Below are 12,415 nucleotides of genomic sequence, written 5' to 3'. Positions count from 1 at the left end.
TGGGTTGAAAAATTCTCCGATTCTTTCGTTGCTTCCTTCCAACCCCCTGTCTCATTTCAGCATGTTCTGTACCCTTTAAATGCCAGTGATTGCCGCAAATTGCTGCAGCTTGTGGCAGTTGTCACAACACTGCTGGGACTAAAAACCATGTTCGTCATTTTATGACTGATTTAACTGATCTGAGAGCAAAGCGTCAGGCTGTGCCAGTGAGGGGGCACCAGCCACTTGTAGAGAACACCTTGGAGACTTTGTCGAGGAGAATTTCAATCACTTAATCTCTTACATATAGTTGCCGGAAAATACCAACGTTTTGTATATGTTGTCAGTTATTCTTCAGTATAGGACGAGTCCTACTTAATAAATATGCGTATGTAGTTAAACAACTATTATATTTTATGTTATCCCACACATGTAAGAAAGAACACAGAAGTGGCAGTTCTAGTTCTAGGCTACATTCAGACGAGGGGATACCGTAAATTAGTACTAGCAGCAAGAAAGCTCATAATGCCTCACATGCTGGCGAGAGTGGCGTGTGCAAGCATATTTTTCCATATATTTGATAACGTTAGAATGTCTTGTTAGGCTTAATGCATGTTAACATAGTTTGGGTACTTTAGCTGACACGGAGTGAACGATTCACTTAGCATAAGTGTACTAGACTTCATGTTTAGACCTGAGAATGAACACATGCTTTTGCCTTTACGTCGTGCAAGTTGAGAAAATCGTCACACATTTTTGCTCAAATTGGTTTAGATAGCAAAGGGTTTTACTATTTCCTGTTGAATGTTTGCGGTGGCTGAAGGCCTCTGCAGGTTGGCCTTATCCAGTTTCCTGCCGGTGGAATTCCAACTAACAAATAACTTTTGCTCATGTGTTTCCTAACATTTCTATTAGATGCATTGTTTCGGATAAGTGTTGGAAACATTAGATCCAGTTACATTAGCCTCTACCTCCTCCTTAGACTGAAGGGAAGAAGGCTTTCATTCACTTAGTATTTGCGACTGGCGACAGAAAGATGGTTGCTGGGAAGAATGCTATCAAATCAGAGTCTGATTTGAAGGCCTTTTGCCCTACAGATGTGAGGGAGAGTTTACACATCTCTGCGAATATTATGGAAACAAAAGATAGGTTGCCACAAGACCAACTAGTTGTGTTTTTAAAACATGGTAGGGATGTGTGATGAACAATATTTGGGATGTATCTTGTATTTATTCTTATTTAATGTTTAATCACTAAGGTAGGTAATCTATCAATAGTAGCTTTATTCAAACATTAAATATGCTTATAATAGCAGATACATTATATTCACACATAACAATAAACCAGTATAAATGTTGCTTAAAATCATAGTCCCCATCTACCCCATTTCATCTTAGGTAAAAAAAAAAACATATTAGTCCTAGTACAAAGAGCGCTTTTACGAAATTAACTAACACTAAAACAAATCATTGGTGAGCTCAGTGTCTGCAGGTACAATAAAGCTGGTCTGCATTTAGTCAGTCCGAAACACCTCAGTACTCTAATTAAAAAAATATGTAAAACATGAATAAAATCTGTAGAAGAATACTAAATACATCAAGCTAAGGGGGTAACTTTCATTGCGTGGACAAAGAAGGATGGAAGAGAATTCATGCTGTCCAACATAGCTGCCACCTACTATACCCAAGCCTTACCTAAGGAGAACCCTGGTCCATATGCTAACCACAGACTCCAAATATGGCCGAAGCCATTTGGTTTTGATTAGAATGTAATCCGTTTTCTGGGTCTTCATTAACTTTTCTGCTTCCTATTCCCCATGCTCAGTTCGAGAAACTATTTTTTCGACTGGGACCTGTAGTCCTTATTCAACCTTGCCTGTCTAAGGAAGCAATTTGGCCTACCCAGCAACCAACACATTCATTTGATATAGTCCAGTCATTGAATTTCGAAACCCATGCTACAAGACATACACTCCTCATAAACATCCTTATTAAGCTAGGCTTGAGGACTACTCCATACAGATTACCACCGCAGCAGCGGGTCTGAATTAATATATTACTTGATGCACTCCAGACCAAGCTCCTCGTGCAATATAAAATTCAGACTGCTTGGTGGAAGGCCTAAAAGCCTTCTGTACACACTGCTTTCCTCTTCGTGGAGGCTAAGCACTTTTTTTATAGCCTCAAATGCTCGAACCATTACTCAAAACCAAGACATATTTCCTCTAAATTTCTAACAAAAAAAAAAAAGGTCATAGGCTTCTTAACGCTTCCAGAAGACACATTAGAAATAAACCCAATACAGTTAAGAAATTGAAGTCTTGTCCTTGCTTCGCACAGCAACCAGTAGCCCTTTGAATCAAAAATGACCTGAATATGAGAATATTCGTTAACTCTTATTATGGGTTCATCACCTATGGTCAGAGACCGCATTTTAGATTCCTGGGTCCACAGGCCATTACAAAGGTCTTAGTGAGATTTACTACCAGCTTCAAAGAGGCCATAAGATCAATGTAACCCTCTATTAACAACTCCAAGCTCACAGAGGTTCTGGCAATTAACGCACATCATCTGCATATGTTTTTTATTTTTTTATTTTATTTTTTTTAACGGTTTTAAATTTTGGAACATCAGCAGTTTCAGGCAGTGTATCTTGAAAATAGAAGAAAAACACACCCGTAGCATAAGTAAGGGTGCACTCACATGTGCCAACGCATAGGAGAGTGAACATCCAAATCTGCAGTATAGCAAGAGAAAGAAAATACACTTGTAATATCCACATTTATGTAATGGATTACATTCTGCATATTGCCTTTGTAACACTTCTCAAACATAATTGGTATCAGCAGAAAACAACATATCCGAGGCATGTTAATTCCCGCCTTCAAAGGGTGAGGTGAGGGGGAGGAGAGGGGCAAGAGAGGAAAGCATGGGGTGGGGGAGGCCATGTAACTGACTTTTGAGGGGACTCCAGCAGGAGTGTCTCACATACAGTGCATGGTTATTGCAGATATGATGGCAATGGCACCATCCCACCCAAGCCATGAAAGGTTGCTGGCTAAAAGCCTGTGCCCTTCTGAGTCAAGTGCATCACGGTAAATACTCAGGCTGGCCTGTCATCCGATTTGGCCTCTACCGTCTCCAAATACATGTGCCAGTCAGAAGGATTAGTCGGTGGCGAGCACCTTCCTCTGCTACTATTTAACACCTGTTGATCTGCTAGTATACCAGACCTTAAATCTGCTAGCCACCACTGAATGGGGGAGGGTGTGGCGCTAATGGCAATCCTGCATTTAGCCAATACCAACGCCAGGTCGATTAATTTGTTATCAGGTTTAAGGGTTGCTGAACGGGAAGTGACACCCATAAGCGGTGGAGACTATCCCTGTGGATGAGGGAGCCCATAGCCTTCGATAGAAACTCTAGCCCCTCATCCCAATAAGCCACTAAGAGTTGGCATGTGGGAACCATTTGTAAAAAAAAAAAAAAAATAATAATAATAATTCTGGCAGCGTGGGTGGGCGTCAGGGTAAGGTATGTGGGATGAAGATAAGTAAATTGAGTATATTTTAGTCTTGCATTTGTGGAAATAAGTTTGTGGCCTTCTAGGCACTGTGTCCATTGTTTGCCTGAGAGCGTGATAGTAAGTGCGTAATTCCAGTATTCACATAGTGATTAGGGTGGTGTCATTCTGTCAGAGCGCAGGGAGTTATAAAGGTATGTGACTGCCCAGTGTCCACTCCCATGTGTTAATAATGCCTGGAGTAGAAGTGAGGTCACAGGTTCAAAATGTGTTTTGCACCAGGTCTTATGCAAATGCTGTGTGGGTGTGGCGTAAATAGGAGAGGAGCCCAGCTATACCTGGTGTGTCGTAGTTGTCCGCCAAGCTTTCAAACATACTAAGGATTTTGTCTGTGAAGAGATCACCTCATGTGTTGAGGCCTTCCTGTTATCATGTGACAGCATCTGGCCACATCCAAAGGTTGGAGCAGTCTGGATGTGCCCTTAGTGGCTGCTTCGGTGCATAAGGAGGATGAGGAAGATGTTTCGATGTGTATGTGAGCCAGCACGCTTTCCCTGTGCACATTAATATGTTCCCACCTCCTTTAGGGACCTTCTTGTGTGAGCTCAGCAGCCATTGTAGTACTGAGATCAGTGTGTAGTTACCCAGCCAGAGCCCCAGTTCAGTCTTTTTCTGTCCAGCCAGCCATCTAGTAAGCCATCGCAACTGGCTGCAGCATAATTATATTCGTAATTTGGAGCACCTAAACCTCATTTGTCCAGTGGACTATATAATTTCGAAAGGGCTTCTTGCCTTCTACCCCGCCCCATATCAGCACAAGTAATAGCGAGTGCAACTCCGAGAACAGTTTACAAGGTATCAGAACGGGGTTTGCCTAAAAGAAATATAACAACAGGGCAGTATCAACATCATAAAAATGCCAATCCAGCTTGTCGGTGAGAGCGGCAGAGATTACCAAAATAGTAGGGCGGCTCTCATCCCAGACAGAGCCCTGCCTGCGTTGCCGTCAACCAGGTCTTTATCGGAATGATGAATTTGTATCCCTAGATACTTTATGGATGCGCAAGACCAGGATAGATGGGTGCATGGCTAATCTCGCTGTTGCGCCTCAGTCAGGGATGTCAGGGGAAATAATTGGGATTTGTTCCAGTTTACCTTTAGCCCTGACAGGTCACCAAACTATTGTAAGAGCTCCACAAGACCAGGCAGTACCTTGGCATTGTCCCTGAGATATATCAAGGGGTCATCAACATCATTAATGTATGTTCAAGAGCGTGTTCCTGCCAGGTATAAACCAGTTTTGGCTGGGATGTACCACTTCCTGAACTATAGGTATTAGCCGATTGCTCAACACTTTACCAAGGATTTTATAGTCTGAATGTATTAAGGAGACGGGCTAATGTGAACTCAGCTGTAGGGCCTCTCTGCCTGGTTTTGGCAGGACCACCAACAACGCCTCTCAAAAGGAGGGAGGAAGAATACTTGCATAGTACGCTGAATTGAAAACTTTTAGCAATCGCAGGGTGTGTTGGGACTGAAAGGCAGAGTAGAACTCAATTGGCCCGCCACCCACACCTGCACCTGGAGCTTTACCCAGTGCCATCTGCTTAATTACTTTGTTAATTTCATCCTCCGATATGGGTGCCTCTAGTTCTGCCAACAGGGAAGCCTGTAACCGAGGAAGGTGTATTCCGTCTAAGAATGATCTGATCATTCTGCCAGCTGTGGGGAGGCATAGAGCTTGGCGTAGTAAGAATAGAAGGTGTAGTTGATGGTGCACTGAGTATTTAGTAACAGACCCATCTCATTATAAGTGGCTTTTATTGGGATCCTAAGAGAGATTGAGCGAAGGAGTCTGGCCAATAGCCTTCCCTCTTTATCACCTTTCAAGTGTTTTTTTTTACATATGGACCCTATAAGCAAGTGTTCTTAGCGTCTCTAGGGTCACCTAGTTTTCGGTGCTCGCTTATGCAAGTGGTCCAGCAGCAGCACAATCTGTAGTAAGTAATCGCTCATACTGCTGAATATCAGTTTCCAGTTTGGTAAGATTGTTTCGCAGCGCTATTTTGGAGGCATGGACCAATTTAAGTGCATGCCCATGGAGAACTGTTTTAAATTCATCCCATTCAGTGCAATTGCTTGATGCCATTCCTTCATTGTCTTTAAAATATGAGCTAATGTGGTCTGAAATGGTAGCACGAAACGTTGTGTCATGTAAGGCTTCTTCAGGAAGTTGCTATATAGAAATAGTAGGCCGAGCACATCCCCACATCAGTTGGATATGTAAGGGGTTGTGGTCTGACATCATCTGTGTAAGTTAAGGCAGGGATAGGGGTATTTCTGACCTTTGGTATATCTGCTTTGCACCCCTTAACCACCAGTGCCCTCCTATGCTGCTAAAATATACAAAAAAAAAGTATTGGGGCAAGAAGGCACCCTTGATGTCCACCTGGGCCTGTCATGAATGGATTGATGCATTCACCACTAGGTCCATATTTAACTGTAGCAGAGAGATCGCAATTTAGGGCCCTCAAAAAAAAAATCACAGGGTCCTCGTCTATCCCCAGGTACTCCAGCTTAGGCCACAGTTTTGACCTCACCACCCTATCGAAGGCGCAAGTGAGGTCCATAAAGACTAGGAAAATGAACCCCTGTTTTCCTGTGGTGTATTTACTGATTATACGATGGAATGCAAGGCATTGTTCCGTTTCCCTCAGCCTGGCTCTAAGCCCAAATTGGAGCCTAGACAGAATATTATTTTCTTCCACTCAAATTAACAGCCTTTCCACAATTGTCCTTCCAGTTATCTTAACCGTGGAACCTATAATAGATATTGGCTGATAGCAGCTGGGGATTACTTCATGTCCCATTTTAAAAGACTGAGACAATATTGGCAATTCTCCACAATTGGGGCAAGGCTGTTTTGCACGCCTGATTAATAAAATGTGTAATGAGCGGGCCCACAGTTCCCGATTTGATTTATGTAAGTTCATAGGGAATCCATCAGGTCTAAGAGCTTTATTAAAAGGCTGGCCTTAATTACCTCAATAACCTCTTCTAAAGAAAACCTAATGTTGAGGAGGAATCTTGGCCCTCATTTACATTCCTCACGTTATATACCCGGGTGAAATGAGAAACCCATTTATCAGGACTTATGCTAGTATCTAGAGTTGAGTTACTACAGTTGAACAATTTGCTCTTGTTTGCATTATACCAGAACAAGCTGGCATTTTATACCTTGCACACAGTAACTGGTTATCCCATACTTCATACTGATACTTCACTTTCCTTTTTCTCAAAGTTAGCTTATATTTCTTTCCTACAACTGGCTATTTTAGCACTTTTTCTAGGGACAGTTTGGAGGGCTTGGTGTAAACAGATGCAGGCTATTCTACACATCAAACAAGGAGGGAGTCTCTTCTTGCTAATCCTAATTATTTTCATTAGGTAATCTCTGATGAATTGACCCAGCTTTTCAAAATCCCTGTCGGTGTTAAGCCTTGCTCAAATGTAAGACACTTGTTCACCAGGGGGATCTGGTCTATTCAGAGCCTACACCCTTTGCTTGTTATCTTTAGTGGTGAGCTTCCCTGTACTCACCAAAAAAGTCACCTTTTTCTCACCTGGAATGTTCACAGTGATTACTAGGCGGTGATGGTCAATATAGACACTGGGCTCCATTACCACCTGTCTCTAGTCATTTCTAGAGATGTATAGAATCAAAAATGTAATCTATCACTGACTGACTCCTTACAGAGAAGTAGGTGGGAGTTTTAAGTGTGGAGGTATCTAAGAACCCAGTGGTACAGGTTAAATTTGAGTATATAAAGGAACAACATGTTTCCTGGAAGATCCAGTCCTTGTTTGTAAGTGTAACATCCAACATTTTTGGATGTAAAATGTAAGACACTAGTTCACCAGGGGCAATCGGTCTATACGGAGCCTATAGCCTTTGCTTGTTATCTTTAGTGGTGAGCTTCCCGGTACCCACCAAAAAGGTCACCTTTTTCTCACCTGGAATACTCATAGTGATTACTAGGTGGTGATGGTCACTATAGACACTCAGCTCAAATACCTCCCGCCACTAGTTGATTCAAGAGATGTATAGAAACACAAATGTAATCTATCACTGACTGACTCCTTACAGAGACGTAGGTGGGAGTTTTAAGTGTGGAGGTATCTAAGAACCCAATGGTATGGGTTACATTTGAGTAAATAAAGGAGCAACATGTTTCCTGAAAGATCCAGCCCCTGGGCTGCCGAGTCCACCGCCCACCCTTCCAAACCCCCACAAAGAGATTTGGAGTTGGGATATTGCAGAGACTAAGGGCGTTATTATGTTCTCCTGGTATTATAGAAGTGGAGAAACTAGTCTTTCAAAGGCACAGTCTCTAAGGCCTCAACATAAGGAACAGTAGATCTCTTGCTTAGGAGACCGACCTCGAACTCCAAATATTTGACAAGTACCTGGTATCAACTGCGGTTCTCATGCAAGTCTATGGAAAGTGTGGTTACTCATCATCTAATCCAGGTTCAGACATCTCATGAACATTGGCTAAATCATTCCAAAAAAAGTTGTAAATCTGCACCTGTAGATTTACGTGTACATGCGGTGCAGATTTACAACTTTTCCAAAATGACAAACACTTACAGACGTGTCTGTCTTGGTGGCTGCACCGGATGACCTTCACGTATCATTGGTCAAGGTAGAGTCAGCAGTATCGGTTTTATTGTCTTTTTCAGATAGAGACTTCTAACCGAAGATTCTGCATCTTTTGAATACTAAACTGCCTTTAGACTGGATCAAAAAACATTCAGAAGTACCTCTGCATGCTGCCAGGTGCCCCCCTGCAGCTCCACACAGGCACCTTTACACTCAGAACATGACATGCTGAGCTATTATAGACACCACTCCCACATGCTGATGTCAACTCCTTTCCTTCCTTTCCACTAGACGAGGATTGAGAGGTATCTCCTTTCTCTTTTGAAACTCAATTACCTCAAAATGACAAAGTATGCAAGGGAAATGTCTCCTCCCAAGACAACATGTTTTAAATCTTGTGGCAGATCCACATCAGGTTTGTCTGTTTGGTGCCTGGGGTCGGGCTACTACTCTTAAAGGCTGCAGTGACTGCATGTCAGTGAATCTGAGGGCCATGCAGGACCGCGAGGCAAAGCTATATGTCGCCATTCATTGAAAGACCCTCAATCAGGACCAGTCTAATTCCAAAGGTCAGTATCTATCCCAGTCCAGAAGTCAGTCCTGAGGGTAAGTCCAAGAAAATACATTAAAATATCCAAGCAGGACATGGGCACTCTGCCATTCTTGTACACCTGGGAAGGTTCAAGGACATTATCATACCTCTCGATCTTGCTCCCAGAGTCAGTTGATGTCGGAGCTAATTTCCTAGCTTTTCCCAGCACAACCTAAGTTTTCCGAGTTTCCTGAGGCTGTGCCTCCAGGGCAAATCCAAATGTTTCGTAAGCCATGTTGTGACTCTTCTGATACAATCCAACTCCATCTAGCTCACCTGCAGGCCCAGTAAAGCCAAGAAATCCTCCATCTGGCATTCTGCCGCCGAATTTCTACCAGCACTTTACTGACTCCACCTTAAGCTCTACATTCCGCGCTAGTTCCCAGAACGTCTACACAGATGACAAATCCATCTATGTCAGGGGACAATGTGCATTCTATTGCACTGACTGCTTCTGACTCCGCACCATCCCAAATTTGGATGCAGCCCAGCTCTGTCTGTACCACTAACCATCCTGGGTTCAGCTAGGCAGGTCTCATATGCTACATCTTGTTTGGGACAGACTCCAACAATGAATTTAGGCACCACTATCAGGGAAAAAACTGGTATAAGGACATCCAGGATCCCATATGCATTGACTCTTCCCCTGACACCTGCTTAGCCTCACCCCCAGGCCATGCAACTGACGGAAAGTGCCTCCTTTGCAATAGTCATGTGGAAGTTGACTTCCGTATGCCCACTTTCGAGGTCAAGAGCAGCATCCTACACAAAGTATTAAAAGCCAGGGCACACCAACTTTGAAAACATGTTGCCCTTTAATGAAGCCCTTATTGACACCATCTTAGGGTTGTGGGCCAAACCTTGCTCTGGTCCCCTTGTGAATCAGCAGTTTGCACAGTGACATCCCCTATCCCCGCCAACCCGGCTTTTTTTGACTCTGCATACTTCCCCTGAGAGCTTGGTGGTGCAAGCCTCCAGAAGAAGAACCCAAATGACTCCCAGACTATTCCCCTCGAGAGGGAGTCTAATAGAGTGGAGACCTTTGGTAAGAGGATATGTTTTTCCACAAGCTCAAATATCCTGTTGGCAAATACCTGTTGCCTTTTGAGCCACTATTCACATGGTCTCTGGGATTCTGTTGCTCATGTCCTCCCAGGTGCCATGGAAGACATTTGTCCTGTGCCGACCCAGGCCTCACATGATGGGTGTGATGCCACTTACCATCCCTGGTGGTCTCAATACCTCTGATTCTTTTGGGCAAGCCATGGGCACTAGCATGCAGTCCACTCCTATGCCTGGTTGAACATAGCCTGAAAAACCTGTCAATCTCATTCGTCCCTTATGGACATGCCTTTAGATGGGACTCACCATTTTGGGTGTAAAGCGAACTCCGCTCTAAAGTGTTTCAAAGAAAATAGGGCCACAGCCCGCTCCTTGAGCTTGTCTACTTTGCCTTTCCAACTGCATCAATCCTTTCGATCTTTCCATGGCTCTGGCAGGGGTGCCCCATACAGAAAGCCACTTTAATCTTCAGGGTTCCCAGACACTTCATGGCTGGGCCATGGTACACATCGCTACCACAGCCCCACCAGCCAAGCATGTTTAGCATGTCCTAAATGGAGCAGCACAACCACCTGATTGAAGGCAGGATCCAATGATTTTTACTGGGTTGGCAGGCCATACTATTGGACAAGTAGGTCCTGCGAATTGTCCAGAAGGGTTACGCTCAACCATTCCTGGATGCCCCACTGCACCTTCCACGGTCTGTCAGAGGCTCACCTGTCGCTCTTGCAACTGGAAGTGCAGGCTGTTTTGGGCAGAGGAGCTATAGAGAGGATTCTTGCACCAGAAATTTGTCATGATTGTTATTTCCACTACCTACAGGGCAGGGGGCCTCCATCCTATTTTAGACCTTTGCAGTCTCAATGCCGTTCTGCTGAAGGACTGGTTCAAGATACTTACCTAGGCACAGGTTGTGTTGGGCCTTGACCCTGTAGACTGGTTGGTAGCGCTGGACCTGAAGGACACTTATGTTCACATCCCTAGCCTGCATGCCCACAGGCATTACCTGTGTGTGGTTCATGTTTGGCCGAAGCATTTTCAGTTTGCTGTAATTCCTTTTTGGTCTAACCAACTCCATCTTTGGGAGTTTCAGGCCTCCCCTATCTTGACACCTGGCTGCTAAAGGAAAGTTCATCCCTTCCAGTCATCAATCACTTCCAGACTACAGAGAACCTCCTGACATCCTTGGAGTTCAGTACCAAATAGAGAATTCTAGCTGCAGATTCCTTACCTTAAAATCATCCACAGGCATCAGACTAAATCCAGAAATTTTTCATGAGCAGCCCCCCTGCTCGCTGGTAGGTGGCGTCGTTCGGCTCCGTGTTGGCGTCGTCCGCGGCGGAACTGATGTGTATGGTGCCTATACAGTTGCCACCCCAGTGTGCTAACAACAATTCTTTTCTTTCCACACCAGTCAGTGCAGTGGAGTAGAGTTACCCCTGAAATGTTTTTTGACTAAACTTTTTTGCCTTTTGATGAAGCCTTGTGAGGCTTTTCCTCCTGGTGTGGCAGACATGTCATCTTCAAGCCCTGCAGCGCCTATCACCGATTGATGTCAGGGACGGACCTGCATCTTCTATGTCTTTGGTGCCTTGAGCACGACTATGACCCGAAGGCCTGTGCCCATTGTCATGCCATGAACTCGAAGCCCTTGAGGGAGCAATCTCTCAAGCTCCTTGCGGCTTATCGTGTGACGCCACTACGATCAAGGTCACGTTTGAGAGAAATGTCCTGGAGTTCGAGATTCTCATCGCACTCAAAGTGGTCGGGACATTCGGGTAAGTTCCACCACCACAAGAAGAAGAAGAAGTCAGAAAGATCTTTGACTTCACCTTGTCCGTTGACTGACTAGTCAAGAGAGCATCAACATTCAAGGCCTGATTCCACGGTAGAGCCAGCGCCGGGCAGTCTCTGTGCCTCCCTGAGTTTCCGGCAGCCAGAGCGATCCCTGATCAGATAAGAGTTCTATGAGGGCATGCGCCTCATATTTGCGAGGCCCGTACCCTCCTGCACGCCTTTGGGCCCCAAGGGTTCGGCAGGGACCCTTACTAGTTCCACACCCTTTTGTCTGGCCCCGGTGGCAGTCAGACCCCTTGGATCTATTCCATGCTCTTTGGGATACGGTTGCACAGGTGCTGCCAACGGTCACAGAGGTGGCCAGGTCTGTACTCTTTTAGGCTGTTGTCGACAGGAGGGACCTAGTTCAGGATTTGATGTGGAGTGGATACCACCGACTCACTAGGCAGAGCGGTTTCATCGACACCACACATGTTTGAGGATGACTAGCTTTTCTGGACCTGTCCAAGCATCGCTTATGGACATGCTCTTTGATGGCTTCCGCCTCTTCTGAGACAAGGCGGATTCAGCACTGGAGCACTTTAAGGACAGCAGGGCTACGGCCAGGTCCTTGGGCCATTCCATGGCCCCTTGCACACCCAATCCGTCTTTTGTTTTTTTTGTGGCCACGGAAGGGGCTTCCATCCATGTCTCTACTCCCCCCAGCCACTGTGCTGCCCACATTTCCGAGCCACTGTGTGGCTGAGGATGCAGTACCCACAGACCCTGTGGGTCAGACAGCAAGCTGTTGGGTCATTCCA

General features: G+C 44.9%; 1 protein-coding gene across 3 annotated transcripts in view; it reads left to right on the top strand.

Annotated features, from left to right (window-relative positions):
- The window catches only part of ALG9 (ALG9 alpha-1,2-mannosyltransferase), a 956,626-nt gene that overhangs the window by 254,705 nt on the left and 689,506 nt on the right, over positions 1 to 12,415 (top strand). The window lies entirely within an intron of this gene.

The sequence above is a fragment of the Pleurodeles waltl genome, chromosome 3_1 (assembly GCF_031143425.1).
Source record: "Pleurodeles waltl isolate 20211129_DDA chromosome 3_1, aPleWal1.hap1.20221129, whole genome shotgun sequence".
Taxonomy (NCBI): Eukaryota; Metazoa; Chordata; class Amphibia; order Caudata; family Salamandridae; genus Pleurodeles; species Pleurodeles waltl.
The sequence above is the reverse complement of the archived record's forward strand: the minus strand, read 5'-3'. Positions and strand labels throughout refer to the sequence as shown.